This window comes from Coturnix japonica, chromosome 18 (genome assembly GCF_001577835.2).
Source record: "Coturnix japonica isolate 7356 chromosome 18, Coturnix japonica 2.1, whole genome shotgun sequence".
Lineage (NCBI taxonomy): Eukaryota > Metazoa > Chordata > Aves > Galliformes > Phasianidae > Coturnix > Coturnix japonica.
Window position 1 is genome coordinate 8,390,825 of NC_029533.1, and position 25,566 is coordinate 8,416,390.

General features: G+C 39.7%; 1 long non-coding RNA gene across 1 annotated transcript; it reads right to left on the minus strand.

Moving 5' to 3' along the window:
• Positions 1 to 793: 793 nt before the first annotated feature.
• LOC107322316 lies at positions 794 to 24,719 on the minus strand. Its single transcript, XR_001558890.2, has 3 exons — positions 24,593 to 24,719; positions 9,720 to 9,833; positions 794 to 942 (listed from the first exon to the last, which is right to left on the minus strand). It is a non-coding gene; the product is annotated as an uncharacterized LOC107322316 (long non-coding RNA).
• Between the last annotated feature and the right edge of the window lie 847 nt (positions 24,720 to 25,566).

A 25,566-nucleotide genomic window follows, 5' to 3' on the forward strand; every position in this document is an offset into this window, starting at 1 on the left:
CAGCATGCTAAATAAGGCCACAGATGAAGGAAATATATCTTGGCAGAGACAGAAGATGTAGGTGTGAAAGAACAAGAGCAACACTTAGTTGTCTCTTCGATAACAGACAAGAACGTTATGCTCATGAGCTGATCTCATGCATCATGTCCAAGTTTGAAGATCACAGACATAAAAGTTGAGCACAATAGATGCTTTTAATTTCAGGAGCTTATCTCCCTCTCAAGAGGGCACAAAAAAATAAATAAATAAATAAAAAATGAGGAAGAGACATACACAACTAAACTCCTGCCATTTTCTTTCACTGAAATCTCAGTCCAAAATAAAGCCCTGAACTCCCCCTGCATATGAAGCTGACAACTGCTAAGATAGAAGAATGTACCCGAAGTGCTTAGCTAACCCTTTTCGAGTACTGGAGCTGCTAAGGAGGCCAGCCAGAGTCTGAACAACTCATGACTGCTTGGGGTCAGTCCAGTGGTAACACTTAGTGGCACGTGCCAGAAGGTAAACTGAACTCCCTGAGCAATGAATCAGATATCCATTCCCTAGACCAAAGCTAGGAATCCAAGTACCCCAGGAGAACTGTGTTTGCAATTCCTTCCAAGAAGTCAGTATACACCATTGTTCAAATCACTGCCCTTCTACAACCATGTCAGGATGCATGCAAGAAGATTAATGGTCCTCTCTTATTCTACCACCGCTAATCCAGCACCAAAGAGCTCCAAAAATGCCTTTCTCAAAGAACAAGTGTTCCAGTGTCTCATGAAGAGCATAGAAAACCTTTACTTACATTTCACAAATGTCTTCTCTGATAAGGTGAGCTGAGCTCTGGCCATTCAGTCCTGAAGTGGGGGAGCAGCTTAGGCAGCGAGCCCCAGTCCACAGGAGGTCAGGAGAAGCAGCAGGTCTCTACACCTCAAAGTCAGTACATGATGCTCTTCATGTCTGTGTAAAAAAGGGAATTGTACTCGTGCTTAATGCTATTTTATTTTGCTCTCAGAACACACAAAATAATGATACTGAGTCTCACTCTTTGAACTGTCTTTCCTGATGCAGAATTTGAGATCAATTGTCAAATGAATATCATTGCTCAGCACTATTTGAGGGTGTGAGCAGTTGTTGAAGTACTGCAATTTGCTGAAATGGTAATCATTAAATATATAAGAATACCACCCTGTGCTGTAATTAGCAACGCAAAGCGGGGTGAAGTTCTTGGACATTCCTTTATCCAAAAATTCCAATGGTCAAAATTTCATTGCAACTGGCCTTTTATTTACACAAACACAAACTACATTAAAAGCACTCCATTCATTAGCACTTGCTAAGTGTTAGTAAGAGGACTTTTTATAGATATTTGTGCTGCAGAAATCTGGTCGAGAGTATTAAGACTATTGACTAAAGCGAGGGGAAAAAACTGCAGCAACCTGCATCATGCATTATACATAGCATGAGAAATCCCAGTGGCACCCAGACATTGGAGGCAAACTTTCCTCCTCAGATCCTCATGGTAATAGCCAAGTTGGGGATTCAGTGCACGTAGAGAGAGCAGATTCCCCCAAAGTCAGGCTGACATCAAGGTACGGTAACTGAATATCACCATTCAGTAGAATCCCAGGAGGAGAAATTTGCACTGAATTTCTAACACTTTAATGCACTTTAATTTAAAGGGAAGGTGATAGAAAAGCAAGAGCAGCATGTGATTCTAGATTCTTAAGGGTAGAAATAAACCTCAGAAATGTATATATATGGCACAGTATGTGTGAGGGTCTGGAGGTGATGGTTCAGCCAAGGAAAGAAAATTCAGCCACCAGTTATTATAAGTTTAAGGTGCCAGTTTCCAGACTGTAGATTCAGGCTGTTTTATGCCTCAGTGTAAAACTACTGTCATACAAGCACAAGCAGCATTATGTCTTATTAAACCTAATTCAAAGTCATATCAACACGCTTAAGTCAACCACGAGCAGCAAGGAAAGGAACTAAAAATATCACATCTCTACAATCAAACAGCATAGAAACACAGCGAGCAAGAGCTGCTGGCTCTAATTCTTTTATCACACCATTTGCCATGCTGACTTTATTAAGTGTGAATTGGGGGGAGGACATCTCCTGGTTTACTGGGTGAATCCTGAACTGATGACGTTTCAGAGAACAGCAGACATCATCCAAAAATTCAACAGCTCACAGTCTGAACAGGCGAAATATTCATCTCTCCGCAGCTGCTTGGAGCTGAATGTAATTACTCGATTCTCCATTATCTGAAGATTTGGTCCTACATTTATCCACAAGATCGAAAATATTTTCCTTTCCACTTGCCTAGGAAATCCCATCTTTTTTTTTCTTCTCAGCTGTTGCTCAAGATGTGAAGTAATTACTTGTTTCATATTTATTTGAGAAGCAATCTCAAGAGCCTGAATCCCAGTGATAAGTTATGTAGCAAAATATAGTTAGTTTCTGCTTTTTTTAAAAATTATTTTTTATTCTTATTTTTCACTCAGGATTCTCTTCTCCTGGCATTTCACACTAGGGACTTTGCTATGGCTTTCAGTCAGAAAATCATCAATTAACTAAAGAAACTCTTCCCTTCTCTTCAGGCTGTCTCATTAGAGAGGAGAGAAGGAAGAAAACAAAGAGACCTGAAACTGATTTGTCTGGGTATTTCTCCATATAGTCAAGGTTCAGTCAGGAGAAAATGCAGTAGGATGTGCCACGTCATGCACTCCTCAGCAATCTGCTGCTGTTTACAGAGCTCATACAAGGCCTCCATGATTCCTGATTTTAAAAGAAGTGGCAGAAACATTATTAAACGTAGCAATGGAAGCAGATGAAATGCCTGCTTGCCAGGCAGACCCATTCTAACACCTCTCTTTTGCCACCTCCCCACTGCACAAGCAGGGATGCCGGCACTGGCCTCTTTTCTTGGGGGCCAAGTGTACTTAAGACCTTTATTTAAGCAAAAATAACAGTTTGTAAAAGGGGGAAAGAAAAAGATAAAAAGAAAAAAAGCTTAGATCCTTCAGAACAACAGCTTTGAGCTTCTTCAGCTTCACTACCAGAGAAGAATTTGTATAGAAAAATGCATTATTAAACACTATTTATGGATTTTCCTTTTTACTTAGATTGTGCCACAAGCAGATTGTTATTTTTCACACAAGAGAAGAAAGCAAAACTGTGCCCAAAGAGCACACAGTGAATAGATGGGGTAGTCAGTACTGGTGGTACTCACTCTGTGAGTTTAAAAGAAGACGACTTATAAAAGCACTCACAGTGCTTCCTCAATTGAAAATCACTTCTTTGGTAAATGTGTTAAAGCAAAAAGTACTTTTCTTCCATAACTCTGAATCAGGCAAAAATCACTTCATGACATAAAAGTATTTCAAGGAAGAAAGACTGCCACAAGCCAGTAAATAACAACTTTTCCTAACTGTAACTTACACGTTTACATGCATTTATTGCACATGCTTCTCATCATATGATACAGAAAATGTAAGAGGGAGGACTGTAAAATACAGTTAGAAATACTTCAGATGGTAATTAGAAAAGAAATGTGGCTGCTCAAAACTGTGAATGCAGATACACACAGGCCCACAGAGACCTTTGGGACACGTGGATCCAAAGCTACACCAGTGCGGTATGTAAAGGGGTAGACTGAAGGAAATGACTTTCAGTCCATCACCTAGAACTCACAGAAAACTAATGGCTTGATGCTTCCAAGAATGTGAATAAGCCCAATGTGTACCATGGGATCAGATGGGGAAATAAACTGCCTTATTAGGAGCTAGTGAAGGCACATCAACACAAACTGAGCTGTTGTAAAACCAGGTTATTAATCCTGGCTCCACCACCAACTGGGCATGTGGTTTAAGTGAAACCATTTTATTCTTAACCTTTTTATTTGTAGGAATAACGCTGGCCTGCAGTCAGTGTTTGTTGGCCTCCTGCTGCCTTCAGCACCCTGCCTGCTCGCGCTCCCACTGGGGCAGCACCGCGAGCTGTGTGCCTCCCTGAACACAATGTCTTTCAGCCTATGATGGTTACTTCACTCTTTAATGCTGATGACTCTTCTTTTTTCTCTACTTCTTATCTCATCTCTGCTACAACAGAATGTCAGTTAAACAGGATGACTTTTGTTTGAATTTAGCAATTCCCTACACGCAGTACAGTTATTAGCTGAGATTAGAGCTACACAAATACCAAGGTGTCTGAACTGTTCTGTCATTTACATCTTCAGTCCCTGGTGTCTTGCTAGGATATTCCAATTTCTGTTTGAAAGTACAAGCCACACCAACTTCTGCTCCAACATATTTATACATACATCCTCCAAATCTTATAAAACACAGCATTATTCTAGAATTTAATCTGATTGTGAGGTCAGTAATCTGCTAAATTAGCACTAAGCAATTCATACTGTTGCTTTCTTGCTTACACTTTTCTTTCAATACATTGACTTTATTCCTTTGCTATTTTCAAATTCTATTACCTACACAGTCTTCATCACACCACCAGCAGCATCCATCTACTAACATCTACTCCTCCGAATGATCAAGAGTCATCCCTATTTTTCAATTCCCTCTCCTTCAACAGCAACCTGGTTGCAATTGGCAGTGCTAAAACAAAGCGCTGCAGGACCAAATCCCCAGTGGAGCTACTGACTTTGGTTGATGAATTGTTCTTGGCTGAGCCTCATCAGCAGATCAGGCCAGCAGGACAGCTGAGGAGATGCTTTTGCCTCCCACTCCCACAGACATTACCTGACCCTCCAAGATGTATGACTCCTGCTTAGCCTGGAGACAAACTGCAGGTGAATCCTGAACCATGCGCAGGCGGCCTCCCCGACTTACACGAACAGTGTTGGTTACTCAGTTAAAAGGAAATGAGATACAGAAATACCACACCGTATCTGATTCATGAACTATTTGTCTTATTGCATTGTATTTAAGAAATAATCTCATGATTTTGTTGTACACAGCAATAGGCAGCTGCTGAGTTTGATTAAGTATTGAAACTGAAGCATTTAATCAATCCTTATAGCCATTTATGGGAGCCACATTGAAGCTGAGGCATTTAATCAATCTTGATGGCAAAGACTACATACCACAAAGCAATAAAGATTATGGCTGTTACAGAAGAAGATATACCATGAAAAAGAGGAAGAAAAGATGTCTCCCACTGCCCCAGAAGACAGACCGTGTTCATGTTCTCTGGATTTCCCAGAAAGATGACCAGTAGATACCAGTAGACATTGCAATGGTAATGGGAGGATGGTTGGACTAAGATAATCTTGTAGGTCCTTTCTGACCTTGTGATTCTATGATTTTATGATGCTGTACTGAGAATTGAAGTCTGCCCTTGACTTCACTGCACTATGGATGTCTGCGATATGATGATAGGAATGAGGGAGACTGGACTGGCCAGCACAGAGCAGCAAGAGATGGAAAGATATTTCCTTCCAAAGAACTAACAAGATCCTGAGAGATCCTGTGGCAGCAGAGCCATCTGTCCAGGTGCTCCTGCAGCACTGCCCAACCACAGGGCCTCATTTCACCACCTTCTGGCCTGGCAGAGATTTGCATCTGACCTTGCATGACTAGAAAGAAAGATGAGAACTGTGTGTGTCTGCAGCAAAGCTTTTTACACCTACTTCACACACACACAAATAAACCAGAGAAAATTATTCCTTTTCTCTGCCCACATTACTACTGGAGAGAAACAATATTCACTAGATTTTGGATTGTTAATCCTATTGAGTTTCTATCAAGTGTTTCATTACCAGTGAAAGCCTTCTGGATGCTTCTGCAGAGGAAAAGACATAGTCAGCGCCTGCCAGATTTTTTGATGCATGAAGCAAAATCAAAAAGCCATTCAAATTTTAATAAATTGATAATGAAACCTCAATATTTTGGGCAGCTCTTGTTTCCAAAAACACCCCTTTACTTTGTATATTCTGTATTTTCAAAGATAACAACCATTTGACAAAGGCACTGTGGACGCCTATGTCTCTTTGAGCATTTTTGTTAAGGGTAGAAGGATTTTCAGAGCGGAGTTATTGCCAAACCACTGAGAATACCAACATTAGGAGTTTGGGTTGCACACTCCTGCTTAGGAATGGACAGACAAACATTTTCTAAGAGAAATGGGTCACTTCATATCCTAATTAAATCAGGTGTAAGAGACAGTCCTTAGGTAATTATTCATTACAAGGATCCCTGCCCTTGCTAAAGGATTAGTGCTGCTCATTATTAGTTTAACTATTTGCTTACCTGCTCTGCTTGCAGCCTGAGAATACATATGCTTCCATGTAAATGTACTTGCATTAATGAGACATGCTTATAACCAGCACTAACACACCTTCCCTTCCCCCTTGCAGACCAATTCAGTGCTGATGATGGCTTTCACAAAACAGTGTTCCAACAAAACACAAAGTGGTAGCAGTAACGATTCACAGATTTGTGACACCATGATTATCATAATCATATTCTTTAACCACTACGACCTCTTAGACACATACAGTAATTCACTTTTTCCACTTTGAATATTCTTCACATGTATAATTTCAGTACTGTGTGTGCAACAGGAATATAATAAAATGAAGTCATATATGAACGAGTTTTACAAGGTACGATTCCAAGAGCTGTTAATTTAAATCCATTTGAAGTGTATTTAAATTTTACAGGCAGCGTTATCAGTGGTGTCACTGTAACACCTTTCTATTGCTTTTTTATTACTTTTGAATTCAGCATCCTTTTCTACGAGGAGGAGGAATTCCATCAACACAGGGCAGACAGCATTAAGTGCTTCACTACAGTAATTACACTGAACTCCTCCTTCCCACACCACTCTGTTTGGGCAATTCAGTGTCCTCAGTACATAATGCTGTTATTGGGGTGCTTGAATTTAACATCAGAGATTTTGCACATACTTCCTTTCCATTATCCCTCACTTTGGAAAGCATAATTCAGTTATTTAAGAACTGCTAAGAAATGAAAGACAAGTGGCTATACACAAGTTCTGTGTTTAGTTTGTGTGCTTTAGTGCTTTTGTGTTGTTTGTTGTTTGTTAATGGGTAAATCAGAACTAGATAAGTAGATGGACATCTATAAGGAGCAACATCAGGATGACAGTCCAATAATTGCAACATCCTGGTTCTGCCAGTCATCAAGACCTAGGAAAGCCCTTCAAAAATAATTTGGCTTTTACTCCAATAGCTGCTGACACTGCAGTGGTTTAGGCTGGAACAGTAATATCCACATGAGCCTGCAAACCTACCTGGGGTTTCCCAAGTATCACAAGCACCAATGGGAGTTGTGGAGGAATAGCATTTCTCTTTCAGCATTCAGCATGATGAAGGAGACCTGCTGGATTTTCTGGATTTTCTGTAGATCTGTTTAGGGACATTTTACAAACCAGCTATCAGAAGTAAAATGGGCTACTGGATATTCTAACCTGGAATACAGTATTCTGAAGGACATAATCTTCAATCTGAATAAAATGCTAGAATCCTCACATTTGAGGGGAAGAAAGGCTATTGCTAAGGATTCTGCAAAGTGGTGTCAGTAGCTCCTTTGAAACAAAATTGGTACAGAATATACAAAAATGGGAATAGGTCCCAACATGGGGAAGCAGCTCAGTTTCACAGCAACATCACACTGATTCAAGGTTGTTTGATGAAAAAGAGACGATGGGTAGATGAAGATGTAATTTCTGAAGAGAGAACAAGAAACTACAGACTTAAAAGTGAACGGATAGGGCTGCAGGAAAGAAAAGAAGAATGAAAACTAATTGAGCTATTTCAGGGAACACTCCAGCATACCTTGAGTGAGAAAACAAAGGATCCTTTGAAAGTAGAGTGCTAGGCACTTATTTAAACAAGACGACGTGGAAATAGACAATCAATTATAGTAGAGCTTCATAATTGTTTTAATAAGAAAAGAATGAAGTATGACAATAGAATTTTTAAGAGGAAAATGTTTCAAACTATGTGACCACAGGGAAGGTGGGAGCTCTGACAGCCCAATTTGGCCATAAGTTACATCAACATTTCTGTAATTAAGGTGCTAAAGGGGAAGAAGGAAAGTGAGAAAAAAAAACCAACCAAACAAGAAAGATTTAAGTAAAATAACTTCCCTGTGTTCATTCTTTCTCAAGTAAATTTTAACAAATTTCTTGAGGAGAAACCCAAGTAATGGCTGGGAGAAATGTAAGCATGAAATGAAGGTGAAAGATGTCATTTCTAGTCTCAGATCAATGTAACTTGAGGCAGCCTTAATCATTACACTCCAAGGGCAATATGATTTTCACATAATTTAATTGAAAAACTGGAATTCTATTAGATTTGATTATACAGAGAAGAACAGTCCACATTCATCCGCTTGGTGCACAGTGTTCGCTTGGGCCCTACTGACATGGGTAATAACTGCCATTATTTTATGCTCCTATCTCTTTGTCAGAAAGAAAAGCCCCAGTCATCACCCCAAGGGCTTCAAGCAATGGCATCTGTTTCCTAAAGCACTGCAGTGCAGGACATCACATTTTAAAGTGACAGTAAAAAAGTCACTGTACCTAGAAAAGACCCTGAGTCTCTGACAATTACTCACATAATACTGTGGAACTGAGGAAAAAATTAGAAAGAAAAAAATTAGCACTACTCTATTTATTCGTGATCTGTGCATCACCTGGAATATCCTGCAAGCCCTCGTGACTTATAGGAGGGAATTCTAATGACATGTTCATTTCAGTAAAATAACTGCAATGACTCCCAGACTGAAAAACAATTATTCTCATTAAAAAGAAAGTTGCATTAATTCCATAGAGGAGCCAAAGGAAGACCCGAGACACAGCAGTATCCCCTGGCAAAATGACAGGTGTTTCAGAACTGAGCAACTAGAAACATCAGTGGGAGACCATGTAACTCCAGGGCAAGAATCTACGAATGAAAGGAGATCAACAGTAATTTATGCACATGACAATTAAAAAGAAAGTAGGCAAGTAGTCTGAAGTGCAAAGTTTCTGCACCAGCACACCAAAATCTCTGCCTTCAGCACAGAGAAAAATCAAATGTAATCAAAGGGTCCCTGATAAGAAAAAAAAAAGATGACTCCAGTTGAGTATAGGGGAATTGTTCCTCTAAGTGGCACAGACGTGGAGAAAGGAAGTGTCAGCAGCTACAGAATAGAACCTATAGATCGCAGATCAGTAGGTTTTGTTAGTGCTGAAAAACATGACTTTGTCTTAGATTCCTTTCTATAAATCTTCACTTATTTGCAGCATTGCTCACAGCATGGTGTTCATTACTGTTAATTAGCTGAACTTCATTTCCACAGAGACTGCAAAAGCGGCAGAATCATTAAAAAGGTAGAAAGTAATAGGTATGCATTTCTAGGGCTTCCTTCCACTTCCCAGCCCTCTTCTTTAGGCACTCCTGAAAGCCATCCCTGGGCACACACTGCCAGCTCAGGCTGCTATCTGCAAACCCACGCCATCCTCAGGATGAAGGCTTGCTAACCCCTTCCCAGGGGGCACTGCCCTCACCCCCTGCCTTGTTGGAGCGAGGCAGAACATCCAACAGCCTCAGCAGTGAATGAAAATGATGACACAAACCCCCAGCTGGGGTAGTGGCACCCAGGGCTGTCCACTGAGAGAAGCCAGATTCCACACATCAATGCTGTCAGTGCCTAGGGGCTCGTATTATACAAAGGCTTTCCACTGTTATTAGCTTCCTGACTTACCAAGAGCCATTTCCATGAAATCAGTCATTCTGCAGACACTTTGTCATGCCTTACTGGTTCTTGGACTCCATCTGTTGAAAATGTCCACTCTTTTCACTGAGCTCCAACTTACACCTGAATAAAAAATAAGCCTTTAATGAAAAGATGTGTCGAGGATTATCGGTGATTGTACAAGAGATGAAGATTTTTACTACTTTTTTACAGCTGAATATTCCACTGACTTAAAACTTCCCACACAACAAATATTCCCAGATCTCATTGGAATCACTCAGAGAAGACTTGGCATAGCATGTAAAAAAGAGACAGACAAAAACCACAAAGACATTGTGTCCCAAATGTGGGACTTGTTGGCTCCAAGGAATGATGCTGCTTCTTCTAGAAATGAATTTCTGTCCCACTCATCCTGTATTATTCCCTATTTCTACATTCTTTAAAAACTCCACAATAGCAGCACAATTATGACTGCAGCAGCCAAGTATCTTCATAATGTGCCACATTTGCCTATAATTCATGAGTTATAGAACTAAAATATCCAAATCAATATCCAGAAAGTATCACATATTTAAGCCAAATTAACTTATGTCAGAGCAGTTAATCCTTGGTTTCGAGGCATACTGTCTTTTTATTTTTTTCCCCCTTAAGTAATTTAAAAGATAATTTCCCTGAGGATTTAAAGGCACTGAGATACACTACGTGGAATAGCAACAGTTCTGCCTGGGAAGGACACACTTCACGAGTCTTTAAAATAAATTGTCAGAGAGTGTAATGCAGCCTTTCTGGGTACTTTCATCATAACTCTACCTATTTATTATCAAGAAAACGTCAAATTCAGATGTTAATTTGGGAAGCAAAATCTTATAGAATGAACCATGAAAATGATACTCATAAAGCACAAAAAAAAGAGCAGAAAAGCATCTTGAAAGGAAGTAAGATGATGAATTTGAGCTTTGATTCCCCTGCACTCTGCTGAGCAGCCCTCTTCTCTACAAAGTGCCTGGATCCCCATTTTTTCACATTCATTTTTAATAGCTAAGGATCCCCAGAGACACTTGAGCCAAATACAAGTGATTGATCTTGAATTTAAAGCCCTGAAAGCTTTGCTAAGGTTGTGGGTGCACTGGCTCAGTTGCAACTTCATGCTCCATCCTCCTGGACAACTGGTTCCTATGGGGGGAAGGAAGCTGTCTGCTCCAGAAGTGTGAAAGTCCCATTCAGAGCAACCCAAGTCTCCTCACTGCAAACATAATCATGGAAAACACATGGAATCCACAGACCTCAGGGTTTCAAGAACTAAATAAGACAACGCATCTCTGAACTGCTTTTGCTTCAAAACAAGCAACTTCAATAAAGTAGGTGAAAAAGCAACACTAACCATATATTTACAGCCAAGATAAATCCCAAAGAAGTGTTATGTTATCAAATTTACGCTTCTGGAAATGATATCAGGTATTTAAGCATCCATAACTCCATGCTGATGGACAAAAAAGGGAAAAGAAATGTCTTTCTGGGCATAAAATGCAAAGACAAGTATTTATAGAGAGAAATTATCTTGTTTAAAACTCAATGTGTTAACTAATTTAGCACAGTATGCTGTTTAGCATAACCTTAGGTTCGCAAAGAAAAAGACCGATGTCTAATCAAAGTTGCCCACCTGGAAAATTGTAGTACTTGTTCAATGTTATCAGAATAGGCTCATTTACTGTAGAGGCATTGTACAAAAAATAGACTTGTGTATAGAATGTTGCCCTGATTATAGGATTGCACCTGTTAGCAGCCACTCATTTTAAAGCATCACTACCCTTCTTATAGCAAGACCGAGCACTGTGTTATTTTATGGTAATGGTAGTAAATACTGCAGCCTAACTCACAGGGCTCCTTAGGATAATTGCTGCTCAAATACCAGGTTAGTTGACTAAGATCCATCTCTTAATACCTGGAACTCGAAGGAGCTCTGAGTGAGGCAGTTCTCCAGACTATCAGGTTCCAGCTGCTCCTTTCCTTGTGACATGGACTGGTTCAGGAAGAGCCCCACAATCTGCCTCTGCCTTGTGCAAAGTAAGGGCCGCTGCTTAGCAGGTTCTGTCTATCCAACAGTCATTTATTTGCAGACCATCACACAAAATCTAACAGAGCTAAATGCAGTGGAGTAGCTGATTGCCTGTGCAGAAAAGCATTAAGGCAGACTGTGATAGAGGGAAACAGAGGGTTTTGATAACTGCGAGATCCCTACTGTGTCATTAGCCAGCAGTAGCCTCCGAATAAGACAGTCTCCTTTGCTACTCATCCCTGTCTCAACAAACAAGGTAGCAATCACCAATATTCAGATATAAAAATAAAATTACCTGCACAGGAATGGAAACCATTTCTTCCTCAGTGCTAACAAACCCAACATGCTGTCAACCACATGACTTGCCCTACTTCTCCAAGGCAGTGAGACACGAGTCCTCAGGACATCCTGGGGTTCTTACTCACAGGTGTCCACATCCTTGTTTAACAAGTATGAAATAAGTGAAGGAGTGAGGAATGAAGGTGAGAAGTGAGCACTGCCAGGCAGTCAGACAAGGCTCTCAGAATCCTGGTATCCTGCATATTCAGCTACAATAACAAGAGAAATTCTGTGCTTTCTGCACTGAAGTAATGAGATAGGACAGGTTAAATGGTTTCACACTAGGACTCACTTTTCCATCAATACAAAAAGAGGAAAAAAAAGAAAGTTTGTAGAAGCAAAGTTTGCTCCCTCGTGTTCTTCTCTATAGAGCTCACTGTTACAGGAGGCACTGTAAGTGTTAAAAGAATGTGTGCTTACAAGTAATGAGCCATTAAGAATCTTAGCAGATACCTAACAAGATGCACTTCTCTAATTGACTTTATTGTTAGAGTAATTAAGGAGACCCAACTCTTCTTCTTCCTACAAAATACACCCAGTTGCTGTAAGCACTGCACAAACATTTTCTCTGTGTAACTTGTGTGCAAGGGAAACAACCCGGGAAGGTGAAATTCAGTCTGTTCTTAGAAGAGAGAAAATGTACATAAACGTCCTTTTGGATCTCAAGGTGAACTGAGTTTTCAGCCTTTTTATGGCACGTTTCTGACCTTGTAACCAATAGTGATGGCTGGAGCTGACATTCTTATTAATATGTTTTCAAAATGACTCTCAAGAAACCCAGTGAGGAGAAAATAGATTAAACAGGCTGGTATCCAAAAAGTCTCACTGGTCAAACCTCTTGGAACAGCAAAATTTGATGACAAAGCAAAACACTCCACGTCTGCCCACACTTAGCAAATCTTTGCTTTAGCATAACCTGACTCCTAACACTGATCCCTCATGTTGGAAAAACAAGTGAAACCACTTAAGTCAGCAGCATGCGAACAGAGAGAGACCAGAAAGAGCAAGAATCTGAGGAGCCAAAGAAGCATGCACAAAACTCAGGTACCAGGCACAGAAGTGGCACACACTGCCAGCAAAGACCACTGACCACAGGCACATGCACCCGGGAGCCACTGCAGCTCACACCACCACATATACACTGATTCCTTGTTTCTCTCCATCATCTCTCAAGCCTTTCTTTTCCCATCCCCTTTCACACCATTGCAACAACAAACCTTCCCACATTCTCCCCCATGCCCTGAGCTCCACAAGCAACTCTATTCCCTATTCTCTCCTCCACATCAGTATTGGGGTCCCAGGAGTTCTTTGCTCTTCGTTCATAAAACAAAACCCACCACACAAATTCCTCTTGCCAACACACAGATGTTACACAACCATAACATCTAACCAGCAACAGGCAATCAGAATCTACAGAACAGAGATAAGTCACAAACTTCTATCGGTTACAGTTATGGATGCCACCAGGATACGATGTAGCAGGTTGTAACTGCAGGTATCACTGCTGGTGATCAAAAAGACCTGCTCTGCTCTACCAGAACTGATACAAATGCAGACCCCGTCGCAGAGAATTCATAATTTATGACAAGATGCAGCAGCGCAGCACCAGACACACAGGGTCAGGGGGTGGACAAATACGAATGTGCTTTTCTGAATTCATGGGTTTGATAATTAGCACAGTTTCAAGTATCCACACAAATGGCAGAGGAAAATAATTAATGATTTTCTCCAGTCGTTCCATTGTGAGTGAGCTCACCAAGGTTTGATGCTCTTCCAGTTTTGCATTTTAAACTGGATTTCTCTTTCTTTTCACATCTAATTTGGAGCATAATTTTTCATTGTCATACTGAGATGTGGCAGCAATCAAGTGGAAATAGCAGCCAGTTGCCACAGTAAATCATGACTGGGGAGTAATTAGCTTGTCTGTAATTAACCAGGGTATCTGGCAAGAAACTGTGGCAACTTATAACTAAAGAGTGGAAAAAAACACATCTAGCATAATTATTGATGATCACTTCAAATGGAATTTATAATTTAAGCATATACAGACTTTAGCAAATCATCCAGTGCTATGAACATCTTTACCCCAAATAAACAAAATCACTGCTTCACTCCCATCATCTCAGTGAACTGGCTCTGCATAGTCCTCCAAGTTCTAATCCATGGGATCACTGCCTCACCCAACCACAATTCCACCCAACCTAAAGGTTTTTAAATGCCATCAGAAGTGATACAGCGATATCTCCTCTAATCTCAGAACCTTATGCTCACTCTGCACTACCAGTAACAGCTCCAACTACAAAGGTCCTCTGAGCATCACATCTCTGCCAAGGCAGCATGGGCAGAATAAGGACACAGCTGCCTTCCTACCTGTGGATGCTATGAGGACCTGTCGGCATAAATACAAGGCACAATAACTGTCAACATGCAAATAGTGGAAAAAATCCCTAAGAACAACTTATTACCACCACTGACCTCCAGAAGAACAACTGCTGTGCTACGAGCTTCTAGCAGACTGAAATGCAGAGATATAATTGCTTCTGTATAAGCTGAGCATAGAACTGCAACAAGAAAAAATTGTTGTTTAGATGCTAATTAATCCTCCAAAAGCACAAGAATGAGTGAATTGTGCCATTAAATTCCAACACAGATGTTTCTCATGCTCTGTGCATAATTTTAAAAGTAAAAATAAAAGGAACTGACTATATGCTGAATTATTAGAAACAGTTTTTCCTTTGCCTACTGAAAAATAAAAATGTGACTGCCCTGATGCTGCAGACAGAGGGGCTTCATGCAGCCTCCTCTTCCCCTTGCACTACCAGCTCCTGGTCAGTCTGTGAGGAACCTCACAGGAAAACTGAACTGGGTACAACGCTGAATTTCATTCCAGATTTGAGTTCAGGTTTCTGCATTTTGTCACCATGCAAATACATGCAGTACCACTCTCTGGAAAACACACACCTCTCTGCTGCTCTGGGAATACTCTGACTTCTGCTCCTAGCACATAAAACCACAGTGCACCTCCCACTCACAGGGACGTTAATAACGTACTGAATTACTGATGTAAGTAATGGATTGTTGTGTATTTCTGTGGTTTTAGATCTGTTTGTTCTGCAAAGCCCTTTGTTCTAATATTTATAAGGTGTCATGGTAAAATATGTTTTACAAGGAAGTGTTTAAGAGTTATCAATCTTTTGTGAATAAGCCATCTTTGCAGAAGTGACTTTCCAGTATAAATAATCTGGCCATCTTAGACTCCCAGACATTTATAAAGATTATCATTTTGTTTGTTTAAAGAGAAATAAAACAATGCCTTTCCAGTTGCTTCTTTCTTTGAAGATTTAAACACATCAGAAAATCTGCTTAGTAATGTGAAGCAGCATTATAGCAAATGCTGTTTTCTCCAAGTATCTACATGGAGAGAAGCCATACCCAACAACTGGGGAATATGAGGCAAAAAGAGCCACACTTACTGGCTGAGCAGGTGAGGAGGATCCCACTCATTTCCAGGGCACCCAACCTATGAAACCCAGTCACAAATTGCTCCAAGAATGGTAGGCATTTAAACCTACATTACTAAGTGAAAGTCAATGAAAGTAAGGATAGAACCTAAGTGCTACATGCTCCTCTCATAATCACAAGATATCTGCTACACCTACATCCCAAGCCGTTTTCCATGAAGAAAACATACTTCCCATTGCACTACAGCTAGTTCAGTAATTACTATTTGCATACATCACTGCATTTTGGCAAGGAAATACACTATCAGTGTGATTAAAATTATGCAATTTTCTGCACGTTGAGCAAACAGCTCAATGCCTTGATTCAGAAATACACATATAGTCAAATCCAGACTTTTGGATTTTCCGTGCATAGTCAGATTTAAGCATGTGCTTAAGTGCTTTCCTGAAGCACAACTTAACAGATAGAAAATCTTTTGAAACAAGAAGACTGGAAATCAAAAAGCCCTGAAAGATGGCTATATAAATCTTTACCTAATCCTGTTTGCTCAAATACTTACAGGACTCTTTTTCTGTAAATAACAAAAAGTAAAAATAAAAATCATTAAGAGCTACAGAGAGTAGGTAAAAAAGATGAAACAAACCCGGTGTGCTTACAAATCCTTCACTTCCCCACTTCCTGCCTGTTGTATTTCCCCACATGGCTAAGTACAATAATTGCTAACACCATCACTGGTTCAAGCAGTTCTATTAGAAGAGACAGAAAGCACAAAAATCAATCAATCAAACCAACAAACCACTTTATTTAAAAATCAGAAATATCATGATAAATGGTAAGAAAAGACCTAATACTTAGCAAAGCTTCCATGACAACTTAATTTACCTGAGTAAATACTACAGCAATTTAAAACAAAGTTGGAAAGTAGGTGGCATGTAGGAAAAAACAGGTCCTTGTCAAAAGGTTTATAATGACTCTCTGGCTTTTCAAAAATAAATGATGCCTCTTTATGTTATTCAATTGTGAGTGACCCACATCAGAATGGGAGCACAACCTCAGCACAGCCTACATGGCCAGGGCAGAACATGCATCAGATGCGTTACTGCTGAGCAAGTTACCTGTCTGCTCCAGACAGCACTGAGGAGCAGGACAATGACAGCTACTGGCAGAGCACAGCAGTGAGGACTGCCCTACTAAGTACTCATTTTAAACAGACAACTCCAGCTAGAATAAAGCAGGAGATATATTTTAATAAGAATAACCTGGCTCTCCATTCTCTGCAACTCCCAAACATCTGCTGATGTCTATTACGCTATTTATGTCTATCAGAGTCTTGGCTGTGTTATGGGTCCTACCAGAATGTAACACTGGAAATGACTGTATTATAGCTAATAATCTGCTCTTGTCTCCATTAGTGCTAAGTACATACTTCCATCCCATCAAAGTCAGCAGGACTAATGACAGGCTTGAAGTCCAGCACATGCTAAATTGCCTTGCTGGAGCAATGTCAGAGATTCATTATTAAAACTAACAAACAAGCAAAAGAAAACAAAACAAAAAAAGAGGGCAAAGCAGCTGAAGTGTACATGATAAGGGAAATAATCCTTACAAAGGACTGTGGCTGAATTACTGAAGTCTATGGCCACATCATTAAACTTCAGTCAAGAGATTTCATGACTGAGTCTTAATGTAGATCCACTCTAAAGGCACGACAGTTTTGTGCTTGCTGCCAGGCAGTCACCATCTGCATAACGCCAAAGGCATTCTCAAAAAACACACAGCATTCCTTTCATTTGAAGTGTTTTCTTCTTTATATGTATTGGCTGAAGAAAATACTGCTAATTCTACAGACAGTAACTCTTGTGCTAATGGCATCCACAGCTTCTTGCCATTCGTTTTAAAAGTAATGGTGACATTCATGTGTGTTTAAATGGGGCTGGGACTTGACCCAGAGAAAATTAAACCCAAATAGGATGCCCAGTTTTATCTATGTGTTTCATTTGATACTTTCAAGGTTTGAAGACCTGTACAGTCACTAAATGATTAATAAGTTTATTCAGCAGTGGCTTGCATTCATTATCAGTTTACTGTCAGCTAAAAAGGAAACAAAGAAGACCAAATTGGCCAAAGTGAGCACCTATATTTCAGTGTGGAACTGCCTCAGGATCTGAGCACTCTCAACCTTTACAAAACGAAGCCCTTGATGTTTAAGCACTGACATTTTCTTTGAGATGTCAAATGAGTATCTTTGCCTTTTGTAAAGTCTGAGAATCACAAACAGAATGCAAAAATGGTATTTATCACAATGAGTTGGAGAAAAGGGATGGCAAGGAAAAAAAATGCAACACAATGAAATGAAATGAAAGAATATACATACACATTGCATTAATAAAAGACCTTAGAAAGAGGGAGAACGATCATAAAAAGACTGTGCAATGGGCACAATAAAGCCAGTGAATAGGATTAGATAAAAAGCTTAAGAAGATAATAAAAATAGTTTATTCAAGAAATAAAAAAGAATGGGAAAAGGGACAAAAGGAAAAGCAATTCACATTTCTAGGTGAATGGACAATAGAAAAAACATTCTGAGTTCAGCTACACAAAAATTACATCTTGTTACCTTCTATACAGCAGAGCAAATAATTTAGGTCATTGTGTTTGAATGAATACTAACACTTCAGGAGTCTGGAGATTCAAATATTTGAAAATAGGAATGTACATAAACCATACCATGTTTATTTTGCATATACAAGTAGAGAAAGAATCCTATCAAACTCCACCTGAAACCGGTCAATCATTTAAAGAGTGCCACATAAGACTGAAAAGAAGTACAGCTTTCAGCTTAAATTCATAGATGGATACACATCATAGGGAGCAAAATCAGATCTAAGAATATTTCTTGAGTAGAAAAATATTCTGGATGTTATAGGGCTTTTTAATGATCAGAAGATCTGTACTATTCCTATAATCATTTTACAGATCTTCCCTGTAGAAACAAAGACTACTTATTTTTAAAAGCTACACTACAGTCACCTAATGCCAAAGAGGACTGGCAACATATATCCACCCTCTAGGCTAAATAACTGCAGGGCAATAACAGCTACTCTTGTATGTTACGTTGTTCTGGCAGCTACCCACAAAGTAAGCATCAAAAAGTAAAGCTAGAATATATATGTATATATATATTCCATATACATATATGCGCATATATGTCATATAGCCATTACACTGCCTGAAGTAGCAAAGGTAGCATATGTTAGCACAGCCCAGCTCAATATAAGATACTCTAGTGCTGAAGCTGAGGCCTTTCCACTGCAAAGGTGTGTCTTCCAATGTAATATTCAGAATAATCAAGTTAGATTGTAAGGAAATGAGAAACCCAAAGGTTATCATCTCTTTGCTCAAAATGTCAAGTTCTTCTAACATAGTATCATTTTGGTGTAGCATACATTGTGTTCCAAGAGAAGAACAAGGAACACTATAGTAGACGAGCTGAGCAAAACATGTATCAAAAAATGTCCCCTCCCCAGAGGGCTTGTAATCGGAGGATGCAAGCTGTTTCAATACAGTGAAGCGGATTACAAAGAGAGAAAGCACACAGCATGGGACGGGCTTTGTAGCCACATGCTCTGCGCAATAAGTGAGTTTTCAGAATTACTCTGAAAGGTGAGAGGAAGGAGGTTTGATATAACGGACCCAATCCAGCAAGTTCTCTGCATGCAACTGTGCCTCACAGAGAGAGCCCATAGGCCAGAGCTCATTGATCGGAAACCTCTTGCAGGGAAGCATAGACTTGTCTACACATGAAAGGTATTCTGGAACAAAACTAAGTGTGTGAACTTAAAGTGCTACAAGTATAAAACTTTTAGGCTTGAATAGGACTACCTTCCTCTAGTTTAATCTTAACCACTTTCAAAAATGAATTAAGCAGCATCACTAGAAGAAAAGCACTACTTGGAGGATCAGTCCTCAAACAGGAGCCAGACTTCATACTTATTTAGAACAACCATCCAAGAACAAATTCCAAAACTTATAAGCCCTTGGAGTCAATTTTCAGAAGGAGACACCATTCTTGGTGACCCATGTTGTGCAACTTCACACTCTCCTTTAAGGGGCTGGCAAGTAACTCACCATCCTGGTACCTTTGTAACACATATGGAAGAAACCACCATATAGGAGGTGCTTAATTCAGAAACTTCTGTACAGCTGTTAGTGATTCCAAGGTACTCAGAGCATATAAATGTCATATGAGCAACCTGGTGCGGGAAGGAGAAATACCTTGCTGTACAGAAGCAGAGGGATATTCCCCAATGCCAAACATCACCTGAGCTGCCTCCTCTAAAATCAATAGTGATGTTTCCATTTCCTACAAGAACAGAACTAAAGAAAAAATGTTCATCACTTCCAAGAACGCTACCCAGAAGCACAATTGAAAAAGAACCACAAAACTGTCAGCAGAGCAAATTCTCTTCACCAGCCCACACAAATTACTCTAAAAGTAGCTGGGATAACTTTTTCAGGCGGGCAGAACTCAGACAGAAATATTGAGACCCCAGAGAATACTTTGTACGGGTTGTGAATTCCTATTATTATTAAAGATTGTTATTCATAAACAGCAAAGAAAAGCAGCGTGTACAAGCAAGACTCCACAGTGCTTTGTAAGAGTGGAAGAGTCTTCCTGTACTAACTCAAAGAAAACTCAAGAGAAGCCCACAAAAATTTTGTTCCCAAGAGGAAAACAGAGAGGAATCTCACACAGACACTCTTGGGATGTGCCTGCTACACATTTTCTTTCTGATGGGTACAAGGAGCTGGCTCCATTTTTCTGCCTCAACACAGATTACAGTGAGCAGGAGACCAACTGCTCCCCTAGCTTTGCTATTTATCTGACTCATGACTTTAATGAAGTCTTCTTGCCTCTGCTTACACATTCATTATTTCTTTCAAATGGTAAATTCTTTGTAATTTGGGCTGTGCAGCACCTGGCACAGTGGAGTCCTGTTACAAGGTACAAGTCTTACTTATTGGAATATACTGTTTAACACTTGTATACAGTTACAAAGTTAATGCCAAGGTTAGTTACAAAATAATCGAGAATCAGCTCGTGTACAAATAAGTGGCTTTCTGATATCTTTCACCCTTGCGTTAATTTATAAAGCACACAACAGCAATTTGAGGTTTGCTGCTATTAATCCTGCTTATTGTCAAGGGGATTTTAGCAGTGTTTATTCAGAATTTATGATGAAAATTTACAGGACAGTAGTGTCAGGGGAAAGAGAAAATTTAGGACTAATTGTAGGCAATTGGTAAACTGCATCATCAGCAAATGTTGATGAATAACTGATTTCCAATCCGTATTTCTCAGCATTTTTTGCTTTAAAGGCAAAGGAACAGAAGAAATGCTGCACCTCATCACACAGGAAGAAGTAGATTAAATCAGAAGGGCCTGATTTGTCTGTTGAAGACTTCAAAGCCTTAAGAGAAAATGTCAGCATCTTGTTAGAATTTTCCAAGATAATACCAAGAGAAGCTGAGGAAGCTGTACAAAGTGATGACTGAAAACTGAGAAGTCAGATACTTATGAGAGTACCAAAAATTCTATTTAGGGTAAATTGGATACTAAGTTTTCACAGAATCAATGCAGGTTTACCTATGTGATTATCCTGCTAAACTACAACAAAACACAGTTTAATCAGAATCCCAGGCTTTGTTCATTGGTCCACCACAAATACCCAATGTCTTGAACAAGAGAACTGAACAATCCAACAAGGAGAGACATTAAAAGGATCTGCTATTTCCTTCAAGAGATTTAACAAAAAAGAAGTTGGAAAGATGAGACTGAAAATGTAAGAACTGTAAGAGTGAACTCCGACACATAAAGGAAGCAACATATAAAGGAAGAAGGTATTAACAGGAGAAGACAGCCCATCAATGTAAGGAGGCAGCTTCTGAGAGCAGCAACAGTTAGCCCCTCATACTACACTGAGTTCCAGAAAAGGAGTAGCTTGTGTGATAGATATTGCAGGAGGTCAGGACAGAGATTGTATATCGTCACGTGTGGATGAATTATTAGCATCTACCTTTCCTTCCATTGTTATATTAGCTGCAAGCTAGCCTCAGGCGATCTAGTTTCCCCTATAAAAAATTTGCAGGAAAGAGATGGGTGAGATTAGAGGTAATATGCCATACATTCTACTCACCCAAGCTGATATTGCTGAAGTCAGTGGAAATATTTGCATACATCTGGCAAATTATATTAAACTCTTCCCTGATGCCATTAGCCTGACATGAATATACAATCTCAGTTTATTAACTTGAAAGAATTATAATACATGAGTCTTGAAAAATAATCAAGACATCATCTGCCCTGATGTCTGCATTAACTAAAAGGTGTTTCACAGACTTCTCTCTGTCTACCTAGCAATGACCACACACTGCCCAGCCATCTCCATGTGACTTCAATAGCACTAGAAGAAGAGCTGATTTTATTGATGGAAAGCAAAGACAGAAGAATCTCTCGGGTTTTGTGACTTGACAAGACTGCAGAAGGTTACACAGGAAAGTGTCCAGGCAGGTCTTGAACATCCCTGGAGAAGGAGACTTACTCCACCTCTGTGGGCAGCCTGGTCCAGGGCTTTGTCACCCTCACACAGAAGTTTTTCTTCATGTTTGTACAGAGCTTCTCATGTTCCAGCGTGTGCCCAATGAAACCTATATGGGAGTGCAGTCTCTGACCATCATCAGGCCAAGCTATGCTTTACCATACAAAATCATACACTGTGAGAAAGAGAGAGAGATTTACATGGTTTTCCCAACATACTGCAGCATCATGTGAAATAACTTGGGCACTTAAGAATGAAATAGTACCTTCAGACAGCCTTGATCACAGCATGTACCTCACCTCTAGAAAAGAATAATACAGAAAAGCCTTCCCCATACTTAACATCAGTGAAAATCAGAACAATTGCTTACAAAATAAAACATAAATTGCTAGAAAGCAGTAGGAATCAGTTTTGGGGGTAGAAACAATGCTTAAATCAATTTCCTGTGCTCTCATATTTTTACAGTGGCTTATCCCCCTCATCTTGTACTGTATTTGGCTTAGTAATTTTATAACAAAACCAGGACAAAACATTCCCCTTACAGTGGAAAAGAATGAACTGAATTGTATTCCATTTACTTCTGTATAGGCTCTCCCATACAATGAATCTGAAAGTGTCAGGGATATAATAATGACACCATTTATCCAATTCCTTCAAGTGTTATGTTCAGCTTCAGAATTCTTAAAAGCCTAAAAGCCTCAAGTTCTGATGGTGTGAGATGTATTCCATTAAAAAAAAAAAAAAAAAAAAAAAAAAAGCTATATAACTTCTGATCTCTATATCTGGCTTCCTTTTATTTCTTTCTTTAATGTTATACTGCAGCTTTTCCATAGAAGAATGGTTTCTGACTTTAAGGGGTGACCATCTCAACTTCCTTACAATTCTTAATCTCACACTTAGAAAAAAAAGCAGCTGAAACATTTCATAGTTTTTAGGAGTTGAATATTTAGGAGCTACCTCCTTACCTACCAATCAACAACAAAAGAGCACCAGGTCCTACAGAGAAATGAGGGGCCTGGGGTGAAGACCAGTAGTGGTGATCACTGTCCCATGGCTGCTGGACCAGTCCTGCCATCTGGAATACTTCTGGAGGCAGTTGTTCAAAGAAAATCTTTAAGCTCTCCCAAAGACTCTATGATCCACATGCAGGGCAATCTAGATCCAAAATGTATTCATGAAAGAAAAGAGAAACAATCTAACCACCAATTCATTCATTATTTTTTCAGCTGGGCAAAAGAGAAATACAGAGAAGGAATTGGCATCTATTAAAAGGACTGATGTACAAATCTTCCTACTGCCTGTTGAATCTCTGCGATAATCATGAAGTGATAAAGTCTATGAATCTGCTGCAGTCTCTAATCTGTGCTGTCTGATCCACAATTACAATGGCAGACCATGGCCTCAGGAGCAAGAAATGTAGCACTGCCAGCTTCTTTGACACTGAACCATTAGGAACTCCTGTTCTTCAGCCCTCAAGCTGGAATGGGAAATGCCAATATCTTCATTCAGAATATCACAAACATAAATGAATATGTAACAAAAAAGACAATGTATTATATGGAAATGCACCTACATCTTTTATTCATGTGGCATCATCCTGGGGGAACAACAAATGCCTCCCACAATTTCTTCTCTCCTCAGCTACAATGAATAACCTCTCATAATTTTTATTGTTATAGAAAGTACAAAGAGACTAAGTAAAGGAAAGTTGCATGAATATTTTTATTTGAATAGCTCTGACAGAATGATCCCTTTAAGCTGATAAAAGAAGGCTTGTGGTAAAGAAAAGCTTTTTGGAAGAATCACTGTCTACACTAAGTCTACCCTGCATAATACGACGTCAATATGACCTCTTAGAAGAGCTAAAAGTGATTGAAAATGATGAATATAGTAACATGTACACACAAGAGGACCATATACACGCTACCTACAGCAGCAAGTGGAGAACAGCTAGAAGTCAACAGGAAACAGCCTTAAATCTGAGGTTCTGCATGAAAAAGGAGAGGATAAGGCCTATTTATCACATTTGCCCTAAACAGTATCACAAGCCAGGTTGAGAATCAGAACAGGAGCCTGGTAGAAAGAAAGGGTGCCATGTTGTACAAAGGGAGAATGTGCATTTATGGACAGCAATTGTGTCAGTCACTCCCCAGCTGACAAGAAGCAGGTCACCAGGCTCCTAAATATGAGACAACTTTGACAGAAAAATAAAACAGATAAAACAGCAATAAAGGCAAGCGGGCATGGATTCCTGATACACAGAACCAATTTGTACATTTTCAGAGCTGTATTTTTTCTTTTCATTTTGAGGGAATCAGCTTAGGGGCTGGTACTCTCCCTGCACACACACTAAGAGAAATCTCTCCCCACTTGGCACTAAAAAGAAAACCCGTGGCAAGGTTTAGGTGTTAGGTGGCATTTCTTACCTTTTGCTTTGGGTAGTAGCATGGGTTGTAATCCAATTGACTGAGTAGATTCCTTTTGAATATGGAAAATAGAAGTCAGTTCCCACCAGTCTTTTAATAGCACGTGGCAGAGCTGGATTTTGACAGAGATGGTCTGTAGGTAAAAAAAAGATGCCTTTTAGACATGGGCTGTCAAAGTTCAGAAGAGTTTAAAAGCTATTTCACACACTGCATTCGTAATGCTATCTTTGCATGCCAGCATTCTCTTGGATCTCAACATGAGCACACAGCTTAGAAAGCTCTATTGTGAATAACATGCTTTTCTATTTGCTGTTCATAAAAGACCCGAATCAACCCAGATAAATTCTCAGAACATGGAGATGGATCGGGGTAATAATTATACTGAAATATCTTTTCTCCTGCTTTCCCCACCAAAACAGCAGGTAAAACACTTCACAGATGTGTGAATCAAGAGCCTACAAGTTCTCCTTGCATATTTTTCATTGAATGGACATTCTTAGGCATTTTGTCAGCTGAAGTCAGCAAAGTTTCCCACTCATATAATAGGGGAAAAGCCACCATATTCTTTATTTTAGAGACAAAGCAACAAAGACACAGACAGTTCTAGAGATACCAAAGAAACTAAGCACTGGAGACCTTCCTCTACCCATAGCAGTTGTCAGAAGGTGTGCACCACACCTTCACCTGTCAACATAATACGGGGAAATTGGTGCTGTTCCTACATGCTTGCTTTTCCACAGCAATTCTGTGCTCACAGGATGAATGTAGGTGCAAATCTGAGTAGTTCTGCCCAGACTTGCACCTATCAGTACACAGCTACAAACTGATGGAGAATGGGAAATCCACTTTCCAGAAAACATACTCTTACTGCAAATGTAGCAAAAGTTGGGCTTACTTTAATAAGAAGAGAAACGTGTTTGACTGGAAGACTATAGCAAAAACGATTTTCTGCCTCAGAAACATAAGCTTGCTGG